The 26,315-nt window shown below is 47.6% G+C and overlaps 1 protein-coding gene and 3 non-coding genes across 4 annotated transcripts in view; 1 reads left to right on the top strand and 3 right to left on the bottom strand.

Moving 5' to 3' along the window:
- The window catches only part of LOC120896625 (ecdysone-induced protein 74EF-like), a 211,725-nt gene that overhangs the window by 80,244 nt on the left and 105,166 nt on the right, over positions 1-26,315 (bottom strand).
- Trnal-cag lies at positions 7,315-7,397 on the bottom strand. The gene has a single exon. It is a non-coding gene; the product is annotated as a tRNA-Leu (tRNA).
- On the bottom strand, positions 8,553-8,626 carry Trnan-guu. The gene has a single exon. It is a non-coding gene; the product is annotated as a tRNA-Asn (tRNA).
- On the top strand, positions 11,485-11,558 carry Trnan-guu. The gene has a single exon. It is a non-coding gene; the product is annotated as a tRNA-Asn (tRNA).

The raw sequence follows: 26,315 nt of genomic DNA, 5'->3' as shown, positions 1-26,315 counted from the left end.
ACACCCGAACGGGGTAAGTACACTCGTTAGATAAGGAAATGATTTGAATGAATGAGTGGAGGAGATTGCTTTCTTCTATAAGCCTTTATCTGCTGATGCTGTAAAGATGCGTTATTTCTTTCTTTAGGACTGGGGCAAAACACTGGAGCTGAATCGATGTAAGCGAATGATTACGATCAAAGCTTCTGTTTCTGTGCTCTCGGTTACACTCGGTGACGTGATGGTACAAAGAAAAAGTGCCGAAGTAGCGCCCTGTTTTATTGGTTTTGCTTTGTTTGTTGCTCAGCTGTTTTAAACGGTGAACCGAACGCTGCAGATGAGGATTGTTGTACTACACAGAAGGAGAGGGACAGGGACACACATATTCCAGGGAAATGTCACCGGAAGGGCTTTCGTGCAACGATCTCTTATGAGGAAAAGCTTGGATAAGAATGTTTCGTTTCACACAAAGAGTTGTGTGGTTGTGAGAGATTTGTATTGATCCTTTACATTGCAACAGCTCTAAAAGGTATTTCCGGTCATTGCCATTACCTGTACCAAACCAACTGTTAGGAGACCGTCGTGAAGTGTATGAATAAACAACATACAGAGACAACATCAACTAAGTTCCCACAGTGCGTTTTACAATTGTCCTTTCTGCGTCAGAAAAATTGATATTAGCCATAAGTGGATAAGAAAAACTTATAAATTGAAAATCAAAAGATGAAGTGGTAAAAAGAAAAAAAAATAAGAAGAAGAAGAAGAAGAAGTAAAAGAAGAAGAAGTAGAAGAAGAATAAGAAGAAGATGATGAAGAAGAAATGAATGACTAACATTGTAAAACAATCAAATCAAAATTGAGCTTGAAACAACGACAAAAACAAGACCAACAAATAAGTAAACATATAAGTAGGCACAGGAATTAATAAATGAATAAGTAAGTATAACAGTAAATAAAAATAAACAAGTAAATGAATACATCAATAAACTTGTTGCATTACAAACATAACTACCTCAAGAGCATTGCAAAATAACAAACAAACAAATGTGCTTAAAAAAGTGAAAAAGTGAAACATTAAAATTTACACCTAGCGACCACCGTAACAGGCAACAGTAGACAGTGATGCTGCAGCATATGGTCAACCGCCGGATAGTTGGCCCCTCGCGGCAACCTCAATCTCACACTCATCCTCGACTCGACATTCCTTCTTCCCAACAACTCCCTTCCACCCTCCCACAGCCCCTTCCTACCGAGCAGAAATAAAGAGATGAACCCCAAAAGGCGATTGCGTGAACGCCGCGGCACTGCACACTGCACTGTTGCGAGCTGCTGTCCGGTCCGGTTCTCCAAATACACACCAGCGTACTTGCGCACACACACACAGACACACAGACACACACATTTGCGCTCAGATTCTTTGGAAGACGTTTTACGGTTGTTTTTTTTTCTTCTGTGTGTGTGTTTGTGCACAAGACGGTCAGTGTAAGTAATAGCAAAAAACGAACAAAAAAAAAAAAAAGAGACGAGAAGCATCAGCAAACGGCCAGGTCGAGTGGGTCGGTGGGCAGTGCAGGGAGGGGGGGGGACAGGGCACATTGCAGCAATGAGTGGCAATAGCGGAGTGCAATAGAGTGCTATATTTATATACATTTATACCGCGTCTCGTAGTGTAGTAAATACGCTACTTGCTGCTGCTGCTGCTGCTGCTGCTGCTGGCCATCGCTGTTGCGCTGCACAGTTCGACGAACGAATTCAAGGCTGCGATTGCTGCGGTGCGCGCTCTGTTCGCAATGTGTGAGCGCGCGCGCGAATTCACTTCGGCTCGGTTCGTCGTCGCTGCACTTCGGCACCGCGCGCTGCGGTGGCAATGCGCGGCGGCGGTGGCGGCGTTGGCAGCAGCGTCATCATCGTCTGCTAGTGAGCGCACTCTGCGTGTATGCGTGGGCTTCCTTCCTTCTGCGATCGCGGTCGCGGTCGTCTTCTCGCGCGCATGTGGTTTCAATCAAAAAGCGATCATCATCATCATCATCTCAGCGTTCGTCTCCGGCGCAGCGAACATGATCAATGAGATCAGATGCATCCGATTGTGGAGGTGGCGGAGGAGGGTTGTTGAGATGGAAACGAAGGAAACGTACCCAGGAGGGGTTGGGGTGGGCGCGGAAGAAAAACGAACGATACGGGGGCCCGAATGTGGCGCGCTGATTGCATTCGACTATCGTGCGGTCAACGGCATGTGGTCGATGCTGCCACCAAGCCAAGTTACCTTTTAATTTATAGAGCAATTTCGTTGACCCTGGAGCGATAAGACGACAAGCGCTAAAGAGGTGCAACATTATTGAGGGTTTTTTTTTGTTAATTTTTGTCTCGGAAACCGAGAAAGTGAGCTAACTGTTTAACCTCGAATAATTGTTGAAATATTTTTCTGAAATTGAATTCCTAAATTTTGAAGTTTTTATGTTTTAATCGTATTAAGACATTAACAAAACATCGAAACAAATCGAGAAGTAATAAAACCATTGTTTGACTGACCAATGATTAATGGTCACATGGATCGATCTTGCTCGGTCTCTGTTTTGGCTCCAGCATGCAATCTAAACAATCAAATCGATTAATTGGCAAAGGAAAAAGAAAAACATCTCACAAGCGCCGTGGCACAACCAGCAGGAACAACCCCAAAGCCGTCCAAAAATTCAAGGTTCCAAAACCGATACGCAAAAAACAGAAACACCAATAACGGACCCCGACCAGCACGACAGCAGGCAAATGGGTTAGGCAACTTTGGGCCAACATAGTTTGTGACGCGGTCGCGGCGTTTGAAACGCGACCGACTCGATGCGAATCAAGCGATTGCGTAATGTGCGGTTTTTTGGTCGTTTTTTTTTGGCGGAAAATAAATGCACAACAGTGCAGCAGTAGCAACAAAAACAGAAACGAAACGGCAAGACAACATCATAAAAACACGCCGCCATGCTTACCGTTTGGCACGCCGCTCGGCACAGCTGATTGAGTGCAACCTTGGAGCTCTCCAAGCCCGTTAGTGTTTCGGTGTTTTGGTTGTTGTTGTTTTGTGTGTGCGCGCGTTTTTTTGTGTTCATTTCAAAGCAGTTTTTTTTTTGTTATTGCTGTGGGCCAGTGCTCCATCAACCGTGGCCGGGCCTGGATTCGGTCCGACCCTCGCTCAAGAGGCTCTCGCTTCCGAAACGGTCACCCGAAAACAGCTGATTTCCTTCATCCGTGAAATGCAGCGACGATCCGTTCCGCTAAAGGCGGACTGGCGGACTGCGTGCACTTTGAGCGGGGGTTGCGGCGGGCCGGAAAATCTCGAGGTGGCGAAACCCGCGCCAGCCCACGATCGCGTACCCACGCGATGCGCTGAACCGTGGTGGACGCATTGGTGCACGTGGAAATCGAGCCACGGGCCCTGGACACGGGCGACCTTGCCCTCGGCCCGGTACGTTGAACTGGTGCGCGGTGCGCCTGGCATGGACGCTTGGTGGAGGTTGGAAAATCCGAAACTCATGGTTGGAAAAACACACACACGCTTTGCGGGCAGTGAAAAGCATGGCAGGAAGTAGCAGGCGATCGATTTGTAATGGTGTCAATCGAAAGGGAACGTTTGTTTATTTCGGGGAGAGATAGCAACGAAGCAAAACAACCCAAAAGTAAGTAGTATTGAAGCAAAAGAAGAAAAATAGATCCAAAACAAAGCAAAGGAAACTTAACAAAACAGTAAAGTGATGTAAAAACAACCAAAATAGTAGCAAAAAGAACAAACAAAAAAGTAAAAGGAAAAAAAAAGAGAATAAAACATATCATCGATGTTCGAGGAAGATAGAATAACATACTGAACACTCAAATAATAGATAACTTCAAAGAAACGTGGACCAATTCTGTAAAATGAACTTTAAAACATAAAAAAATAACATCAACCATAAATAGAATAACAAATTGCGCAACATAAAAGCTCAACCTTTCGCTGTTTTCATTCTTCATGCTTGAGATAAACCCAACCACCAACATAAAAAAGACAAAAACGATTAAAATTAACTTAAAATCTCCATTACGACCAACAAGCACAAAAAAGCGAAAGTTGCAGTTGTTCATGAATCAAAACCGGCAAGACACAAAAACACATAATTATGCATTAACCGTTGCTTTGGACACGTGTTATCATGGCAAGGCTTAAAGGAGCGCATTACAGCACCATACCCTAAAACCGAACCCCCTTTCTCCGTGCGTTAGCTCATTAGCTTTCATTAGCCACCAGGCCAGGTTGGGCATGGTATGGTCCCCATCCTCCCCCCCCCCCCCCCTAGCTCAATCACATCTAGGCCGTTTTGTCCTAGTGCCGCTAAGTGACGAGACCCGCGCGCGAGATTCGTTACGCATCTCGCGGTGTGTGGCGCGGTGGTGCGTCCTGTGGCGGTGCTCCGAAACAGCGTAAAAGTAAAAACCCGTTGGGTGACCTTCGCGCGAGCGATTGCTTAAGATACCGGGGCCCGAAATAGCGGACAAGATCTGCCCGCACAAGCCTCCACAAGCACAGGTCAACCTCGAACTCGTGCGTTGAACTGAGCGCTGCCCGCTCGCTGCTGCTGGAGCAGTTGATGGGGCGGTGTACTGCCGAAAATATGTGTGCCATTGTGTTAGTGGTTGCAATGGCATCTGTTGCTGTTTTATACCGGGGGGGGGGGGGCGTAGTTTTGCCATTTGCGGGCACACAGCTCTAGGCTCACCCCACCTTCGGTTCCCACCAATTTGGTCAGTTATTTTCGGGGGTTGGCCTAACTCTGTTTTTTTTTGTGTGTGTTGGCCTGAAAGAACAACCTTTCCGATGAGTCTCGCTTGCATGGTGGTAGGCGCATGTTTCTGTAGTTTTTTTGGCGATCTCCAAACCCTTCTCGCATATACACAGACACAGACACTGGTTGATCGTGTCGATCGTGTTTCCTCATCGTGTGGCCGTTGTTCGCCCGTTGGCCCCGTGCGAAGATGTGAACCGGTTGTGTGAGAGCAGGCTGCTGGAAAAGTTGAGCAACGTCCTGATGATGTTGGCTTTGCCTTTCCTCCGATCGTGGCAAACGATCGCGCGGGTCCATTGTGATGCATCAGAGGCTCGCGAAAAAAAAAAAACAACACCACACGAGAGAGAGGGGAGCGTAAAGCTCTGTTGTTTTTCGATTGCCATTGCTTTGGATGTGAAATCATGGCATTTGGTGGCATGGTTTGTTGTTGCGCTACTGTTTCCTTTCGGCAATAGATTAACGGATGAGAGCGCGAGAGCGGGAGAGAGGTTTTCATCACCGGTCGGCAAACGTCAGCAGCAGTCGAGATTGTGGTGAGGGGCCTTTTTCCGTTTCCCAAGATCGCACCAAAGCGATCCGGTCATTTGGATGGTTCATGGCAAAATTCGGCGGAAATGTCGACACATCATGGTCGGTGGTGTTTTGTTTTTCGGCGTTGTTTTTGGGGCCTGTTTGAGCCAAGTTTGATCAATAGGCAATAGAATACGAGTTCTTTCCATTGGTGAACAAGCACGCTTTGGGGTAGGATTTTGCAACCAAAGCCTGGATATCTTCCTTCACTCGTCTCCTTTACATAGCTCTTCATTCATATGACTATGTGGAAACATCTTCCGCTGTTTTAAGATACGCTTGGAGCGCACTTGCACTCATTAAGGTCTTTGAAGCAGCATTAAGCAGCCTCCTTCTCTTGATGATGAACGGTGATGAAGTAGGCTTTTAAGCTAGGCTCTTAAGAAAGCATAGCACAAATGGATACGTTTCGAGGAGGTTAAGTACTACCCTCGGTGCAGATGGCGTCCATATCCCGACTTTGATGTGCGGCGGGAACACAACCCCGCCATTCCAGATAGCGAAGGAAGTGCAATCGTCCGACCCGATCGGACAGGAGATCAGGAAGTGATCAGGTCCCCCGGGGACTCAAAACTCGTTCCCGGGGAGGTTGTGTAGCATCCTCCTTTAATTCCAACGCCATGAAACAAGATCATCAAACCGGACGGGTTAAGGGAAGATGCGATCGGAGGAGGAGGTTCTTCCCGGATGGAGGCTTGGCTTGGTAGGCACACGATAGACGGAGCGACATGTCTGCACGTTTGCTGCAAAGCTTCTTCTTCAAAAAAAGATCGCAGAATACGGACGCGAACGAGAACGAATCTTGCATCATGTAGTGAAGATAATTTGTGGCTGGCTGGTCTCCGTCGAAGGATGTGCCGTTGACTTCTTGCCCGTGTACCTTGCCTATCCTCCCAACCCCCCCCCCCCCCTCCGAGGGCAGGGACAGGAGTAATTTACAACTTCTTTGTCTTTTCACATTGGCGTTCTACGACTTCCGCGCGCTTGAGTGGAGCCCACAGTCTCCACACACAAACCGGAGAGACGCGAACCACGAAAGCGGCTTTTGTCTGGGCTGCGTTCGCTTTTCCCGTTTTCCCTTTCAACCGGTTCGACCGGTGAGAGGGGGATGCCTTTGGTAATTTCGTTTTATGGTCGTATTCGCGTTCGCCGCTGTAGGCGCGTCCCTTTTTGCAAGCGGAGCGGCATGGAGCGAGCAAAGTATCATTAAATCGCTTATTACTCAATGCTACCGTCGCTGGTCTGCTGGGGTGCAAGTGGCTTCTTCGCATTCGGTTCGCAGCGCGGTGGCTGTGGATTTCACGCTGTGGAAATGCACTTTGATATTTCGTACACTTGAATGTTGGCTCGATGGTCTACGGACGATCGTTCTTCAGTTCAACGTCCCACCAGACGGGGGGAAGGAGTGTCTTGTAAAACGGAATAAGATTACATTATGTAACGCTACTGCCTGTCGTTGCTTCAAAATGTAATGCTCAATCTAATTCCCGAGGACCGAGACCGAGATGCAAAGGGGAGGCACACACGTTTAACACAATGTCCCTAACACGATGGATGGATGTCGATATGATTTCTCAACATCAATTAACACCTTTATGCTGATGACTAGACGCTAGACGCGATGCTGCAATAAAAGTGTCAAGATACGATGCAATCGGCCAGAGGAAGACAAGTCCACAGGTGATATTGTGTGCGGTGGAATGATAAGTGTGGTTGGTCTAGCACAAAATAGCGGAAATAAAGCGATACTGTTGTGTTTACTACACCCGCCACATGGCCTTGCTGGTGTCACTTATGAAATCTATTTTTATCAGAGATTGATTCAGAAGTACACACACACACACACAAACTCCCCGAAGGCTAGTGGTTGTGATGCTGTGAGCAATGTTTTAAAAATAAATAATCACACCACCCATGTGCTTTCGGTTGTGTTGGGAACATTCAAAAAGAAGTTCCCGATTGTCAGAAGTGGGATTCGAACCCACGCCTTCAGAGAAGACTACGACCTGAACGTAGCGCCTTAGACCGCTCGGCCATCCTGACTTGTGTGCGTGACCCACGCCCGCACACGTCCGGGTTGGCTTCACAGCAATCGCAGCAATCACCCCACACGCTGTGGTAGGTGTGCTCGCGGCGTTAGGTCTAGGCGCCGCCGCCGCCGCCGATGATGGCAAAGTTGCGATAAGAACGTGTGCACGGAACTCCAAACGGAGGCGAAATCTAAGCCAAGGTTTAGAGCTACTTCAACCACCGGGTGCTCAAGGGGGGGGGCGGGAAAGGGCAGTAAGTAAACACGCGTCACTCCTCGTGACTCGCGTTCAATGGGTCGCTCAATGGCCACCCCTCCGTGCCGGCGTGTACTGCACGCGCCTACCTCGATGAGTCTTCCTGTCTCGGGGTGTTTGACAGCAAAAGAAACACACACGCACTAGGAGGAGCAGTTGTCCCAAAGCCCCCGTGTGTCGGAAGTGTTGTTATCTAGCCTCATTTTGGGCCTTAGAACGTTTGCTAGATATAGAAGAAAATATGACATTCCATCACCAATCGCGGAGGGATGAAGGAAGTTGATATCAACACGCACGATGCTTACACAATACTGAGGGGCTGTGGGTTGTTGCGTGTCTGAATCACGGTGCGTTCTTATCTTTGCCCAGTGTCAATTGAGGTAGCCCCGAGTGTTGGGTGCTTTATATGTTGGAGGTTGCAAAGCGGCAGGCTTAAGTCAACAATTGCCGCAGCCCCTGTGGTGGTTCGTCGTTCAGGTGTGTGTCAATCGGTATGTTAACAGGCTTCCGATACAAACAGGTGTCTAGGGCGTTTAAGGTTTGCTCTTCGATGTGGAGAAAGAGTCAGCTGATTGCACAAACTGTCATACGTGCTTCAGAGATCGCACCAACCTGTCTGCGTTTATCGGTTTGATGTTGAATGGATGTTTATGAATTACCTGGAAATAAAAGAAAAAAAAATCCGCTGTAAGTTATGGCCGTTCTTGTGATGTGGCGTGAATTTTGGAGGTTGGAGTATTATAGAATGAGATTGCTATATCCCCATTGTTGTGAGATTATTCCAATTGTAATAATTCAGCATATTAATTCAAGATCACAAATGTTTTTCGGTGCAACTCAAATTTTCAATTGTCGTTTATTGGAATTCACTCATTACTTCTTTCACATATGTGATTATAAAAAGTGTTTTCTGCGCCCCCGGGTGGACTCGAACCACCAACCTTTCGGTTAACAGCCGAACGCGCTAACCGATTGCGCCACGAAGGCGGCGAGAGAATCCGCAAACAAATCGCTTCAAATTTCACATTTAATTCGTTTGAATTACACCCGCTCTTGCTTTCGACAAGATTATCGGTCTTTTATCACTCTAAGCTTCATCCATCACTTGAGGGCGATGTAGCAATAGCACAGTTTGAAAATAAATACTCACGACAACGGTGAATTTATTGCAAACAGTGCACACTCAGCTCAATTCTTTGTCGTTCTAAAACTGCCATAAAACTCGCCAGATGTCACCGTTAGTGTCCCCATAAACAGTAGGCAGTGGTAGAGGCAGTAAATTCTTCCGCCAAACTACTAACCATACACTCCATGACCTCAAAAACAGTGTAGTCTCAAAAATAGAACCGCATTTAACGTTTCCGTTCGACCGAAAGCGCCCAGGACGAGGGTGTCAGTGTAGTGGGTGGGTAAAGAGATAAATATTTCCCCCGCCCGGGGGGTGTTTTTGCCTGTCTGCATAGAGTACGATTTGCACCGATGCATTAGACACTTTTTCTCCCATCTTGGGGTGATCTCTATACAAAGCGGGAAGGGTGTACAAGCAGTGGAAAAGTAATTCCGGTAGCCGGAGAATGGGAAAAGAGTGCTGTGTGGTAAGGCAAGGAAAAAAAGAAAGCCCCGGAGTAAAAGTGAGCGCGATACAAGCAGGCAAACTCACCCATCGCCGCCGCCGCCGCCATCGCCTAATCGTAAAAGTGCACTCGCAGACAGCTCGCTGCAAATGCAATTTCACTTGTGTGTGCAAGCTAGCAGGCGGCATGCAGGGGCGGAGAGAGGGCGGAAGGAAAAAGACCATCCAGAAACTAGGCCATTAGAAACTGCCGTGTGCATCAATTGCATCGCGCGCATAGTGCGCCAGGCCCTGTCATCAAAAAGGGCCCTGTTGTTTGTGTCGCTTCGGCTCGGGCGTGATGGGACGAACGAGATGAGTGAAGAAGGTAAGCAGACGGAAGTAACAAGGGGGGTCGCAATGAGGTGAAGTTGGTGATTGACAGTGCTTTACTTCTGCAAATATTAAATTTAAGAACATAAAGTAGATTTTCTTAACGATCATAAACGTAAAATTGCTTTAGTGTACGAACAATGTGCACTTGAGACACAGCTGTGGCACACAGTGACACAGAAAAAAATCAGCCCAACCCGTTCCGCAAGTGGAGAGAAGGAAAGAAGATTTTCCGGTTCGATGGGTGGTGTGGAATATGGCTTCTTGTCCACGACAAGGTGGACAAAGTCGGGATGCGCGTAGCGGGCAAAAGGGTTTCATCTTCCCTGTTGTTTGATCCGGTTTTGCTAGACCGGTAGCTAGACCTTCTTTCTGCTAAAAAATATATCTGTGTGTGTTTGTGTCAGTGTTTCACTTCCATTTTCCTGCCTGCCCTTCCCTCCCCCAAAGTCAGCCTAATCAGCCGACCTGCCCGATGAAGCGGATTTTCTTTCTGCCAATGTGCGTGTCGCACATGTTTGCCTCTAAGCATGGCGATTTGAAATTGAAAATCATACCAGTTGTCTCGCTTCTGTGTCTCCCTTACACCCCGATTGCCCACACGAACCTGCAAAACCTCAGCGGCAGCTCAGGGATCGCTGCTTCCATTATTGCCCGTTGTGGTTTCGATTTCATTTCAAAGTCTCCATTTCCGCTGGCATTGGGGGGCAGCACACTGGCTTCAGAGAGTGGAGGAAACAGGTTTCTCCCCGGCTAGGAAAAGCGCATATCCGATATCTCGGAAGCGACCGTATGCTAAATCCTCGGCATTGGGGGGTTTGTGGTCAAACACGGTGTGCGTGGGTACGAGGTGAAAGGAAAATTCTACCTTTTTGGCAAAATGTTTTGTAATTCCAAACTCAAACAAGTACCACCCGAACGAATGTCCTGCGGGTACGTGAAACAATATAGGGAGGATTGGTGGTAGTGGTGGTGAGAGGAGGGCCTAGGTAACAAGGATCGTTTTTCTACGAAAATCTAGTTACATGCAAATGTCATGCTTTGCTGTTTGCGGTGTAACTGGAGGAAATGTTGGCCGGATCCTACTCAATGGAGTGGCTTTGCGAGTTAATTTGAGTAGTTTAGGGCGGGTGGCCTTTTAAAAGAACAACAATATAGTATATATTTAATTAAACTGTTCTGTTGAAATCAGTTTTAAATGTCATTTCAATATACAAAATTTAAACAATTTGTTCATCATGCTAATAACACACCAATCAGGCCTAGTTTGCTAGCCCTTTCAGGGACTTTCTTCATTGAGCGGCCCCTAAAAAAAAAGAAGACAACAAGCAAGAAGGTAGCTTCTATTTCAGTACAGCACAGGTGTTTGCTTAGTATCGGGGCAGAGCAAATTTAACGCTCGTTGAACATTCTTTCCTATCCGATTGCTGATAAGTTTGATTTGATTGCACGACACGGTGCCGGTGCTGTATGCTCAGTAATGTTAGCACAAAGGTATGTGTACCGTGCGGTACAAAAAGGAGGGGTTCCCCAACCTTCCCCCTACCGGTGCCTATTGAAAGTGAATACATTTAATTTCCTCTATCTACACCTTGCTGAGACGGGCGGTTTTGCAAAGATTCATATTTCGTTCCGGTTGGTTTGATGTTGTTGCTGCTTTCTTTGCTTTCTCCCTATCTCGAGCCACTCGAATGGAGGGACGCAGCTCTAGCGACAAGATGCTGTACTTTTCTCACATAAATGTCTAAAATGTTGCTCGATTCGATGGTTTCTTATTCTATTTTTGAAATCAAACTGTACAAACGAACGGAAAGATTGTTTAATATCTCAACCAGAACGAAGAACGCGAGAGGCGCAAGTGTCGCATCTGGTTCGTACGCAGTAGCACGACAGTCACATCGCCTTCGTGGCGCAATCGGTTAGCGCGTTCGGCTGTTAACCGAAAGGTTGGTGGTTCGAGTCCACCCGGGGGCGCAGGAAACTCTCTTTTATTATTAAAGAACAGGAAAAACGCGCATGCAAATTAAACATTGACGGGAGGAAAGACTCGGATTTGTCGACAATAAAGACAAGACTGCTGTTCTCTATTATAACTGAATGACGTTGTGATACTATGTTGATTATGTTGATAGCTTTGTCAAACTGGGAAGATCGCTTTGAACACTGCAAATTGTATGCTTGGAAGTGTGGACAAGGCCGCGCGCTATCCCACCCTCCCTAGGGTATGTAAATTATTCCACTGAAACACACACATTAACTGTGACGAAGCGGGAGGCGGCATGTTTGCGCAACGAATTCGCACGCCCCCCGGGCGGCAGGAAAAGTTCCTCCTTCTCGCTTCTACTTTGATACGCGCTACTCCTCCTACTCCCGGATGCGTGCGACTCTGGGCCGGCTATCGAGAAGAAGCGCGCTCGCGTTAGGGCATAGAGTAGAGAATGCGCTTTCCCCGTGTGTTTTCCCTTTTCGCTACCGTGTACGCACTCGGGGTACTACTACAATTTAATGAGCCGTGTGTGTGTGTGTGGTTGTATCGGCTAAAGATCGCAGAATTCATCTCATCATGGATTGTGGCGAGCGGGCGGATGGGGTTGGGTGGATCCGGCACATCCGTCGATGATGCATCTTGTGCAAAAAAACCTGGCGAGCGCGCGCGCGCGTCTTTTGTGCAAAAAAGGCGCTTATCAGGAGAAACTTGTTTTTGTGCTTTTCACTTTCTTGGTTGGCATCTTCAGTATATGGATGAGATTGATACGAGGTTTCACTCGTTTGTACTACAAAGAAACAACTAGCTCAGCATGCGGTTTGGTGTGCATTGACAAAGGAAAGAGACCGATTCAACCGGGTGTAATTGATAGCTATGATGCGTTATTTTTCATTTCCCTCCATAGAGGAAATGGCAGTTTCATCAGCTCAACAGTGTTCAAGGTTACACTGCACCCGTTCTATATCTTCCGCGAAAAATCACCTCATTTTGTATGCCACTTTTTTGTTGTCGTTTTGAGCACGATAACACACTATGCAGGAAAAAAAAAATGCCGAAAGGAAGTTGAAGTGATGCCTCGATACGATTGTTTGACGTGAAATGAACACGTTTTTCTCGCTGGCTGCTGGCCGATCGAATGGTAGATTGCTACTACTATTATCTTTCTTCCCGATGCACCTGCAATCTTCCTGCGTATGCAAAACTTGGTCTTGGATAAGCACAAACTCACATACAAACTCATCAAAGTCATCCACAGAAGACAGGTTGTGTGAAACGCACACAGTGCGTCGGGCATGCTCCAGCTTTGCACAACTGTTGAGGGCGATCATCCTTCAGTGGTGATGCCCACTTGACAAAACGAGTTACTCTCTTTCGCTCCCTTTTCATCCAGTGGCTTCCATTGATCATTATGCACTGCCAGAGGGGTTAATTTTATGGTCCTGCCTGGTCTCGAGACCATTGCTCATCGTCTTCACCAGATTTACGACGACAGCTTCGAGCTCCATGTGAAGCATGTACTGATATGCATGAAAAGCGATGGCTCTCGAGAGAGTGAAACGAGGGCAGAGGTCCATTCGCCTGGTTTGATGGGTACAGGAAGTGAGATGATCCATCCTGCTGGATATTTTCCAGTTAAACGAATTTAATGCTAACCTAGGCCCAATGAGCTCCATGAAAAACAGCCTCAATGCCACAGTTGTTTTGCCACAAAGAGCTCAAAACCAATGCCACTCAAAGAATGTTTTCCTGAAGCGCAATAGGAAAACCTTAAAGGACATAAAGTGTTGCATCATCTTTGTTTACGAACGCGGGCTACGTGAAGGTAGGGTTCTCTTTCACTCTTTCCCAGCTCATGGACATCCATCGAATTTGGCATTGGCGAAAGGTGTGCTTAGTACCGCTTTAGTCAGATTGCAGCCGACCGGGGCAATTGATTGACGGTCAGATGTGTGTTTTTGGTGTTCCAAAAGACCTAGACACATACACTCTGCTTGCCTGCCTGCTCCCGCGTATTGTTGCACTGCCTTGAAAATAATGTTACTGCGTCATGGTACACATTTTCGTTTGTTTTGGTAGCTGAAACAACGGTCGATTTTTGGGGTTGATTTGTTACAATCAAGAACACGAAGATGTGAAAAAGAGAAAAATATGAATTCTTATAGAAAAACATCTTAAAAATGAAAGAATCATTGCACGGCAAACACTATAAATGCATTGTGTGAACTGTGTGTTGATCCTTTCTTCGTAAACAATTACTCATAACCTGCTCGCACGTATGCAATATGTCAAGCTGGACACACGATCCGCTTGTTTACCATTTTGCAAACAAAAATTCCATCAGCAACACCACAAACGGGAGCGACAGAGATAGAGAGAGAGAAAGAGCGCAAAGCACGGGCGCACTACACCTTTTCTGTGTCAATGTCACGCCTGACGTTTTGGTGCGTTGCGTTTGCGTTTAGATGCCCGTGTTTAGTCGGCCGATCGAGCAAATGACAGGTGGAAGTAGTAGTGGTGGTGGTAAGTGCACCAGCAAAGCGTTTGTTTTTCGTGTTCTGTTTTGGTTACCCTGCCCGGGTGTGTGATGGAGTTTTTTTTGGAGTGGGCGAACAAAATGGCCTAATCTTCTCTCTCTCTTTCTCTCACTCGGCCACTCTTCTTGGGTGCTTGTTTGTTTGCGTCCATTCGTTCGAGATTCGGGTGCTCTGTTGATCGAGTAGTAAGCGGGCACCCGCACCCGCGAGGGGTGTTTAATGAGCATTTTTTTTTCACAATAGCTGCCCTCCCGTGTGGTAAGCGGTGGTACGCGATCGAAGTGACTTCATTTCGCTTCGTAGATTATCCAACGGGGTGTGCGCGTAGCAGCCCGTTCCCGTCCCGCAGCAAATCGATTAACGAACGGTTCGTGGTGCATTTACACCACAGTTTGCAGTGGTGCAGCAACGGCCGCTCCAAGCGGGGAGTTGGGTGCACTCTCACCTTTATATATCACCCACCGCCTCCCTCCCCCTTGGGTGGTGCGTGAACGCAATACGTAAAACACGCACGGGAGTGTAATCGAGTTCTTATGTTTTGACGCGCGTATGACGTAAGACGTAAAATCGGCCCCGGCTTAGGTGTCGTTTGCAATACAAAACGAAAAAAAAAAATCACCAGTTAGGTGTAGGGGTAGCGGGAGAAACCTTCGCCGAAAAACGATTGGAAATTTCCGCTAGCCCTCCCGTCGACCAGCGTTCGTTTGGGAGGGAGTGATGGTTTTTGGGGCCGAATGACTGATCGAACCGGTGTCTCACGCCCGGGACAATCCGGCCTGCACAATGAATGGTAATTTTAGAGCCCTTTCTGTTCGGGGGAGGGTGGTTTTTCCCTGCTTCTTTTGCTTCTGTTTTGGCATTGCGTTGCTTCATCTTTATATTCGTGCTACTTTACCGGTGCTGCGTACGGTCACGTGTACCGTGCGTCTGGTGACGGCGGACAAGGACAGAACCCATCGTAGGCGTTGTAAGGAGAGCAATATTGGCTGAAGATGAGATTCACTCATCCAAATGTACCGTTTTAGTAAGGATGATTGAAAAAAAATATGATTTTTAACAAATTATTTTGTTATTATTCTAAATTTAATCGCATCAAAGGCTCATCAACTGTCTTTCCTTTATAATTTCCCTTTCATGTTCTCATTTTCGTAGAATGTCTCCTTGCCTTCAATCACCTTTCTTCCCAAACACCTCCCTGTGCAACACGCAACCTTACCCTCCTGTGAGTGTGTGTAAATAATGGACAGGAAAAACTTCGTAAACCCCCTCCACCCAATGCAATGAAGTTGACCGTTATCGGCGAAACGCGTTCGGGCAATTATCAGACCCCTTCGGGGGGAGGGTGCAATAGCTCCGGTTTACATTTCCGGACCTTGACTGAAATACGGTGGTGCCCGCTGCGGTGCTCACTTGCGCACGTTGCACTCTCGACGCCCGACACTCGTATCGGGGTGTTGCATACGCCGGACTGCATTTACCCCTGTCTCTCTTTATGTGAGAGTGTGTCAGAGAGAAAGAGAGAGAGATAGGGTGGTGCATGTACAGCCCAGAAGATATGTACGGGCGATGGTTCAGCGTGGTCCGCTCAAGCCCGTGGCAACGCGGCGGTGGATCGTATCTTCCGGCGTTGCGCACATTGCGTACATCGAGTGGGTAAACAAGCATCACCCTCCCAGCCCAACCCTTTTTGGTGTCACCATTGGCTGTATGGAAATGGCAGGGAAGGTGGTGGTTGAAAGAAAGAAGAAATTCTTCCAACGGAGCAGGGCAGCGCTTCGATACGATCCTCGGGGCAGCATTGGAGTTGCAGCAAGGAGTTGCATAATGCGGCCGTTTGTTGGTCAACGCGGTGGGTTTGGTAGAGTGAGTGTGTGTGTTTTTTGCTTCTTTATTATCATTCATGCTCAGCGCACATACTGCTGCCCTGCCACGGAGAGATTAATCCGACCAGACATGGAGACAACTTGCGCTTTGCGCGTTTGCGGCTTGCGTGACGCTTCGGTACCGCACACACAGCCACACACTCGACAAAACCACCGCCGTACGCATAACTTATCTCCGGTGGCCTAGATTTTATTATACGCAACGAAATCGATTGGCCTCGACCGATCGAACTGGCAGGGGGGAGGGCTGGGGTGGCGAGTGGTTTAAGTGGTTTCCGATTCCGCCGACGACCGACTGCTTGAGATGTGTGTTTTTTTTCGCTTTTTCTGTGTTGATGGGGATGGGGAAACGGAAATGAAAGCAAAGCCTTTGCCGGAAGCCCCTTGTGGAGGTTTAACCAGATCACATCCGACACTGAGGGGATGTGGTTGATGGGCGACACACTTAATGCAAGTAATTGAATTATTCGGCTAGAGACATGTGTCCGAATTGGCACAAAATGGGATTTAAATTCCTTCAAACTTACTTAAACGGAGATCCTTTGGGAATGGCCAAAAAGGCCTATGAAGTGAAGCGATTCTTACCTGAAATGAAAAGAAGCAAAAAAAGGAATGATTAGTGATCTTATCAAATTAGAACTAGTTTCCTTTAAAAGTAATTAAAAGGGATTTTAAAGTAATTCTTCCTCATTGCTCCGTGAAAGGTTTCAGGTTTGAGATGCTTTTCTGCTTTTCATTTCTGCCGCCGTTGCCCTTGAATGTATAACATCCCTTTAACGGTTTCGCAATACATATTTCACAATCAACCCACGTATGGGCTTCGACATTTCGACCCCACGAACAACATGTCCATCAGATGGGAATCAAATTTGGCCAACCCCCGTTGCAGAAGCGAAGTCACTTGCTGCTTGTGATGTATCGGAAAACCTTTCCCCTTTTCTTTTTGCAAATGAGCGGAGGATGGAAATTTAATTATAGCAACTTTCCGTATCGTCTCGGAATTTGGGCCCAATTTTTGGGGTTTTTCACTGTCGTTAAACGCCCCTCATGGTAGAAAATTCTTGAATCGACAATTGTTGGCTACAAAGCCAAAAAGGAAACGGGTTGCCAATGAGATGAATGGACGAATTTTATTGATGTGTTTTAAGAAACTGTGTCTTCATTCACAGGAATTCGAATTGAGTTTTATGGGAAGATGACGAATTGAAAGAAAATTAAACATTACGATTCTTCGATGTGTATTCTTCAAAGTCTGCACTGTTACAGCCTAAAATAGGTAACTTATTGTGGGTGTTTTATGTAATAATTTCTGTTTGAATTCATTTAACGTACATTGTAGTCGAACCTGTTCGCAAGAACGAAAATACAAAGTGCATTGGAAGAAAAGCGCACACACACACACAATGCACACTGCTGAACATCTTCCACCCTTTCGCATGTGTGCAACGAATCCGCTTTGCCCGTCCCCAACCATTTACACTCCCTGAAGTAAAGAAACGACGAAAAAACGCTCGCCTTCGTTCCCTCTTTCTGTACGTAATGTGTGCCTGGCGTTGCCGTGGTCTGGAATGATTATGGGAAATGGGGTCCCCCCCCTCCGCTAGCACCGCGATAAGCACTTCCTTCGCTTGCCTCCCGAAACTGGGGAGGGCTGAAATGAAAATGGAATTTGGGTGGACCGGGCGGAGAACCTGTTCTAGTGCTGGTTGTTGTGTCTGCTGTGTCGTGCAACAGAAGCAGCAAAGGCACACGGCATCTATTTGCGCATGAAATCAAAATCACAACCACCACCACCAGCACCTCTCCTTACTTCCTCACTCTTTATCAGAGCAGAGAATGCTTGTTTTGTTTGGGTGTATCCCGTAAGTAAAGGATTTAGCCAAAAGGGGAATAGAACGGAGAGTTTCTACACGAACCCAACGTAAATGATTCGATTGAAACGAGGGGGAACGTACAGTGCAAATCCTTACAACGGACAAACGTGCTCCAAATCCAAACCAACGCCACCCGCCGCCACCAGGGAAAACGAACGCGAACGCAAACGAGCAGGAGGAGCTGGGAAGCTTGCAGCCAAACTGCAGACAAAGCAGACGACTCCCCGATACCCGGGATGGTTTGAGGGTGGGCTTTTATTTGGGGGGAGCGAAAAGGTTAATGCACCCCTAAAAATTGAAACGTCTCCTCGAGCGTTCGCGTTGGTAAGGTTGGTCGTGGTTTCGTGAAGGACGAAAAGGACGGCCCAGGAATGGTTCCAACCGCTCGGGCGCTCTCCCGGCGACGAGATCAGGCGAGATCCAAATAATCGAGCAAAAGGAAGGAAGGAAGGATGGGCACGGGAAACGGCGAAGGGAAGCATGGATTCTGTTTTCTCGTTGAGTAATAAATGCTTGAGCAGCACCCCGAAAAGCAAACGAGCGCCAGCGCGGTATCGGGATGATAAGGACGAGAGTTTATTCGAGCTTGGGCGCTTGGGCAGAGCGTCGTGGTGGTGGTTCAACATGCTGATGCTGTTGCAGCTCGAACATCTTCACCGAAAGCGAGACGCCCACGGACGCTGGGGCCCCGTGGAGCAAGTGTAAGTAAATGCTTCATCCTTCCTTCAATCCAAAATAGCATCAACCATTGCGAGGAATAATGCAGGATTCACACGGTGCTGGTGCGTCACCTACCCAGCAGCCCGCCGTCGGCGGCGAAAACCTTCCCATTGCTACCAGCAACTTTCACTTTACCCAACCACCACCGGGGCGATGGGGGGAGGGGGCATGGGAAAAGCTTTAACGGAAGTCGTCCCTTTCCTTTGCAAAGTTTACGCTCTGCCGGCAGACGGCGGCGGGCCGAAAAGAAAACGGCGCCCTCAAGAAGAGGAAAAAGGACGCCAAGACGCTCGTGGGAATGGAGTGGAATGAACGAAGCCAAAGCAGAATGTATGTTGCTAGTTAGAGGGCAGCGTTGGTTGGGAGGATGCACGGGCAGGCGAAACGGAAGCACTGAAGAGCAGGACGGCGTCGGATTCAGTCGGAACAAATGAACACAAATTGTCGGGATCATGGCACGCTGCCAGCTTATGGTTGGGATGGAAGCGAACAAGCAAGCCGGCAGCTAGACGAAACGGCACAGTAGGCGAGAAGATGAGAATTATTTGGACAATATTTTGAGGAATTTGAAGAGAACGGTTGATACTATTAAAAGAAGGAAAAAAAATGAATTTTACGGTTTTCTTGAAGGATTTAAATGTGTGTTTTAAGATTAGAAATACAAAAAAATCAAATCAGAAACCTATTCCCATATCCAACTGGAAAGAAAAGTCAACGCTCATAAACGTCCTTCAAACTTCCCAGCAACATCGGCCAGGAAGCCCGTTTCTTCCCTTGTTGCTTACTAAACTTTTCCCTTTCCAGTGCAAACCTCGCAACACCCGGCAACCATGGGAACGAGAAAGCGAGAGTTTGATTGAAAGCGAAACAAGCACTACGCCATCTTTATGCGAAACAAACATCGTGGCCGCTTGGGTGGCAAGCAATGGGAACCGTGCACCGAACTCTGCGCGTCCTTTTGTGTCCCTGAGACGCGGGAGTAACGTTTTTTTCTTCTTCTTCCGTTTTCCACATGGCACGCAAACCCCTGTGGCAGTGTGTGGTCCTTCGAACCGGCATGCGAGTGGAGGAAGATGGCCATAGACGAACCGTCGCTACGTTTTACAGCAATCGTCATCGGTCCGTCGGTGCTCTGTTGCTGTGTTGTGCTACAAAAGCGATAAACCGTCGCACGGGAAACGATCGGGAAAAGGACGAAGCGAAAGGCGAAGCAGCACGTTCGCGATGGAGAGCTGGATAGTAAAACTAAGCAGGAGCCTGAGAGGATCTGGTGTGGGACGCACCAGAAGCACCGGGCTGCAGTTTTACGCCAACCGATAAGCGAAACGAACAAGGCAAACGACAGCACAGACCACGAACACCCAGAAGGAAGCCCACTCTCGCTCGTGTGTGTGTGTGTGTTTGAGTGTTACCCCCGGCCCCTGCAAACCGTCTGGCACGGCTGTAGCGTCGGTGCTGTGCTCTATATTTACCTTGACCCCTTGCACCGTCCACCGTCTGCTCACCTGTTCGCCCCCTTTCCGAAAGGATTCACGCGAAGCAGAACGACAAACACTTCTTCTTCTTCTTCTTCTTCTTCTTGGTCCTGCAACGGTGACGGTGCACGAAACCGTGGGAACCTCGCACGTTTGCTTCTTGCGCGTTTATTTTCCAATTTTCCGATCGTCCTTTTTGGCCGTACAGCGAACGGCACATACACAGAGATAAACAGGGAAACACGGTACTGGTAAAAGCTTTGCACCGAACGGGGAACGGGTGCGAATGAACCGCTCGTACATTGGAAAGCGATCGAACGGGGATGGTGGTGGTGGTGGTGGTGGCGGCTGGAGCGTACACAAAGAGGAACAACCCGGTTAAAATGATTTTACTGATCATTATTGCATCGAACAAGATTGGTCCCGGTTGGGGTGTTGCGAAAAAGCTGCTGCTCACGGGGCAATGTCGTCCTGCAGCGAGCGTTACGACCCATCGCGCCCAACGATGATGATAGCGATGATTGTAACGATGATGGCAGCTATGGCGATAGACAGTGATGGTTTGGCACATACACTCACACACAAAAAAAGGCACGAACCAATGTGATTCAATAACGGTATGAAACGGTGGCAAAGATACGCTACATTCGACTGCAACGACTGCGACGTGCTGGCTTCGAAGCCTTTTCTCCCCTTTTTGAGCAAACTGCATCGGGAACGGTGATAAGATGAGCTTCTTTATACGGACGTGCATAAAACTGACTGGCAACTACAATACAAGGCGAGTAGACGGGAGGGTAATGGAAAATGGAAGGAAATAAGAATCATCCTTTACGACCGGGCGGGAGTCCACTTTGCGCCATTCCAACCCGCAAAGCCCGATAGCAACCCGGGTAGCAGAGACATCATTTTCTTTGGCTTTTAACGGCTGCACTAGCGTGTTTTAACAGGCAAGCGACGGGGCGTTTATGATCGCAACGTGGTCGATTGTCATAATTGGTTGGGTCGATCGGCAGGTCGATTCGAACTAAAGTTGAATGTTTTGTAGCGTGCTTGCAGCACACCTGGTTACTTGAATTTTGAGCAACAGAGACAGTTGATATTCAAAATACCCTTAAACTCACAAAACTATTCAACAAGAAGAGCAGTATTTGAATTGGAAAGTATAACAAGAACATGACTTTCGGGTTGAGAAGAGCATTTGTAATTTCAACTGAATGGTTTGTGACATTGAGTATTGGTATTGTACTGTAGTGAGGTATCTGATGCAGTCAATATCACAAAAGTGTCTTTAAATCTCACAAACTCATTCAAAACAGAACATTGCATTGGTTGGAATTTTCGATCACAGAGTTAATCAAGGAATCGCGAACTAACGCAATAACTTTTGTCACATCAAATGAACAATTTGCTACATCCTCTCTTCCTTTCTTGCACTTTCCACTAACAGCTCTACTGCAAGTTATGCACTTACCAGCATCAGTTTATTATGAACAGTTCGGTATTTCATTCAAACTTCCAACATTTAATTTATTCAAACCTCAACTTCATCATTTTCCATATCCCGTATCCATCCCGTTCTGCCCAACATCCAGCACAACGACGGCAACACGACAACAATCAACCGTCATCAGTGACGGTTCATCAACCCTGGGGTTTGAGTCGCAAAAGTTCCCCCCAAAAACCCCCATCCCAGGGAAAGAAAACCGGGAAAACCCCCCTCGCCCCATTTACTACACGCCAAATTAAACCTTCTATTTAATAAATTTTCATTTCGATTTCGGTCCGTCCGGTTTTCCCTTCCCCTCCACCCCGTCTTTTACCACCCATTTAGGTCCTTAGGTTTGATCAGGCGAAGCGGAACTCTCCGCGGCTGCCGAGTCCTTTGAATCGTGTTTCTTTTTATGTCACACATTTCCTTCCCGCGTTGCTCGTGCGGTTAGGCGACGCCTGGCCTGTATGCAGCACGCCACGGTTCGTCAACAACGGCAGTGGCACAAGCAGGCGGAAATGTCAACGACACTTGTTGTGGTGGTGGTGCTGTTTAGAGGGCGGATTTTCTATACCGTAGCTTTATCAGACCTTCAGACATCCTTGTAACATTGCCTCCCAGCACAAGAAGAAATGCTTCAGGTGCTTCAGTGAGAATACGGCACAGGTAGAGGCACAAAGAAAAGTAAAAGTACCTGAACAAATTAGAGATGAAAGTTGGTTCGGAAGCCCCAAACGCGACCGAACGAGCGGTCAGAAGTCGGTCTAATTGAAATGTGAAATGTCTTCGGTGCGGTCTGCTTCGTACGGGGCGGGTTAGAGGGTTGTTCCGCGTGCCCATCTGCTGACCGCATCGTTCGGTCCGACGGAAACGGTTCGGATATTAATTACTAAGCATTCGCTGGCTGAACCTTTCCCGTCGGCTGAAGGTGTTCCGATTGGGTGGGTTGGTTGTGGGTGGCTCAAAACTCAATGAACTTGCTCGTATCTCCCGATGGAGCGCGGCCGAGTGTGTGAGTGAGTGAGCGAACAGTGTGTGCGTTTGCTGCCAGCTGCATCTTCGGGTAAAGTGCAAATTCATGAAATCGTTTAAACTTTAATGAACATAAATTTGTATTCCCTTCGCTCATTTCCCGCGCCTCTCACTCTCTCTCCTCTCTCTCCGCCCCATTAATGGAAAGTCTTCAGCGCTTGCCGCCAGAACGGCCAGAAGTTCCTGTGGGAGCTTTATCACTCCGCTTAGTCGCGTTTAGCAAGCATTGCTCCACCTGGGTGAAAAGCGCCCCGAAAAACCACCACTGGAACAAACATTAAAATTTACCAGTGGCAACCATCACCAGCACCAGCACCAGACGCTGGAGCTAAAGAGTTCATTGGCTTCTGGTGGTCGTACCAACGACCAGCCGTAGAGCAGCAGCAGCAGCAGCAGCAGCTAAAGCGCCTTTGTTCTTCACGCCACACTGCGCTCGTCCTTTCCGTCGGAAAGGGAAATGTTGCTGCATGTGTCATTAAGTTAAAGTTTGCCATGTTTCGAGCAGCGGTGCCAGTGTACGGTGTGTGCACGATGGGAAACGGAAGATAGCAAACATCCTGGCTGCAGCCAGGACCGACCTCAATTTCACCGCTCTCTGCCTCTCTCTTTTTCCACTTTTACCGCTTTCTGCCATCGAGGTAATGGCGTCAAACCATGAAAATCCGCTTTTCCAACCGAGCGCGTGGAGGAAAGTGTGAGTGTGCTTTTACTCCTTTTGCTTTTGCGGGGTGGCTAAAACGTTTGCGGTAGCGCTTAGGTTATTGAATTTAATTAAGTTTTCCTTCTAATCTCGTGCAGCCGCGACTCCTGCTTTCCCGTGTCCCCGTGTCAAGTGCCTGGTGATTGCTAGTTCCTTTGTCAAGAGACAAGTGTAATAGTTGCATCGGCATTGGCAGGACCACGTCCTAGCCTGTCTATCTTACCTTCATTTTCAAAGGAACGACTTGGTGGCTGGCGCAGATAATTTCTTCCGCTGGTCCACAAGAACTCCTCCATTTCGGACAGCGGAGCATCGTTTTAAAACACTTCCCCCCCAAATTGAATCAACCAGTAACCGGGCTGATGATCGTGGTGGAAATTGTGGTGGTGAATGTGTTTCGAGCTACCGCACCGAATAAGCGACAGGAAGTCAACGACGATATCCACCGACGGGGTACAAAGCGCTACTTAGCGAAGCTCATTAAAACAATTTTGTGTGAGCTAATTGAATTGAAACGGGTCGGATCGGATCGGATCGGGTCGATATGTATGGGCGTGTACGGTGAGGTGAACTTGGTTCAAAAATCTGTTTGCACTGTGGCTGAAGCGGTGGCGGCCCGACCGGCAAGCTGGTGTGGTACGGTGAATTATTATTTACTTAGGGAAATGTTATTACGTCCATAGAGGAAGGTCTAAGTTTAATGGGGGGGGGGGGGGGGGGTTGGAGTAAGAGAAGAAACAGTCTGTTGCAAGGGTAATTTTGAGACTTTTAAAAGGGCGGTAGCATCATTAGTTGGCTCAGAAGTGATTTAAACTCTTTACTTGTTTAATGACATTTTTGCTTCGTTGAAACAAAAGTCAGCCTTCAAGGTGTCTTATATACAATTTACAACAAATTCTGTATTTTAATGCTACATCTACGCAATTTCTTTTATGTTTTCAATTATTTGCTTAAAAAATAATGCATTACTGTAAAGCAAAAGTGGTACTCTTGACCTTTAATATGATTTTCTAGAATTTTATAGCAAGTTTTTATAGCAAAGAGGTTGAAACAACATGCTATACATCATTTTGACAACATGGAGCCGTAAAAATCCTTCCAACACACGAAATCTGATTGATGTTTTGTACCTACAAAACCTCTTGACAACATCATATTCTTCTAAGACGCAAATGTCGCATATCAAAGGAAAGCAGACGTTGATTATATGTTAATTCCTTAACAGTAACTAAACTCCAAAAATCTCCCGCCTCCAAAATCGTTCAAACTCCCATTGCCCTACCTACCCCGAAAAGATTGATTTTCACCCATTGCCGGCAAAACACCGCAAAACCACCACAAAAGCCTTCCATCGCGTGTGCATGTGTGTGTGTCTTATCGGTAAGAAATAAATGATTCAGACTTACTGCGTTTCATGTTTCAATCCCACAGCCTGCTGTTAAGCAAAAACGCCTAGAACAAACGTTTGCCTTTGAAGAGTCGCCTTTGAAGAGTGTTTGCAAAAAGGGGTCCCACACCGCGACAAGCCGCCCAAGCCCAAGCGCAAACAATACATCCCAGACGAATAATCCTTCGTCACCTAGAGGGCGCTGCTGCTACTGCTGTACACCACAGGGATAATCTGTGCGTGCGTTGCCTTGGGGAAGGAGGAAATGAATAATTGAGTTCCATAATTATGAAACACTAGCCTCAACCGTTTGAGGGATTGATCGCTTCTTCGGCTGCGTTAGCTCATTTCTTTGCTCTTTCTCATCGTCATGATTATCATGACGGCGATGCAAACCCATCCCCTCCCTGGGCGTTTGGTACAATTTTCGGCAGCTTAATCGCACTTGAAAGGGATTAACGCTCGGGAAGGTGTGATGAAGTGCGACCTGTTGTAGTCTTCACCTGCCCGTACTAGCTTGTCAATTGCTGCTTGTGCCATGGATAGCAACGACGACGAGACGAGATGTTGTGATTTGTCTGTACCTACGCGTCGTGTGTGTGTGTGTGTATCTTTATGAAACCTCATCCATAGATGAAGCATTATTTTCCAAGTGTCTGTTCCGCCGCAAAACCGCCGTCTCATCGTCTTCCCGATCTCCTGCCCGCCAGACGGCTTATCTTTATGCAACAAACGGTGAGCGTGTGTCAGTCAATCTGCGATGAAAATTATCCTTCATCATCAGATATCCTTTTCATGAAAGCGGTTGGCGCTTCACACATGTACACGCACTCTCTCACTCTCTCTCTCTATCTCTCTTGCTATCAAACTGATTGTTATCGCTCTCCGAGGGACGTGTGAGGCGCGTGAGGATGTATTATCCATCAGCTTTAGCAACGGGCACCATAAGGGTGCGAGCATTACCGTTACTTCGATCATCACACCGGAGTTTGGGGGTTTGTTTTTTATGTTACAGTACATCCCACCCCAACCCCCCTCCCCGTGTTGACAGCTTACCGAATTCGGCACCATCGGGTGGAGTGAGAATGGTAGCGCGCGGAGTGGTTCGAAAAGGGATTCAATTTGATCTGAAACTCCTCTCAGTGGCAGTGCTCCCTAGCCCGCCTCCGTACCGTACGGCATAAAACCTGTTACGCACAGACCACAGCACAGCCGAACGAGACGATTGAGGTGAGCGACAGCGCCTTAGCGCACCGGGCTTAGCTTTGCCACTTTTGGACACGGACACGGACGCTCCCAGCGCCCAGCTCAAACTACACCCACTCGCAGGACGCCACCCTGCCCAAAACTTTAATTCGCTGTCGAAACGGAAACGCGATACCGATGCTGTCCGTGTGTGTGTGTGTGTGTGGGTTGTCGGGGATGTACTAGCATCCACCCCCGTCGTACCATCTCAAAGCCACATACAAAACGCACCAACAACGACCACGGCGACGACGACCCAGACAAGAGCTAGCCAGACAGTGCTCCACTCCAATGAGTGCTCAACTGTGCTAAAAGTGTGTGCGTATGTGTGTGTGGGGGTGATTTTACTCTGCTGCAGGACAAAAGGCTAGGATAGGGATTCTGTGCATCCTCCCCCCGTGC

Source organism: Anopheles arabiensis, chromosome 2 (assembly GCF_016920715.1).
Source record: "Anopheles arabiensis isolate DONGOLA chromosome 2, AaraD3, whole genome shotgun sequence".
Classification (NCBI taxonomy): Eukaryota; Metazoa; Arthropoda; class Insecta; order Diptera; family Culicidae; genus Anopheles; species Anopheles arabiensis.
Note: the sequence above shows the minus strand (reverse complement) of the source record. Positions and strands in the feature narration are given on the sequence as shown.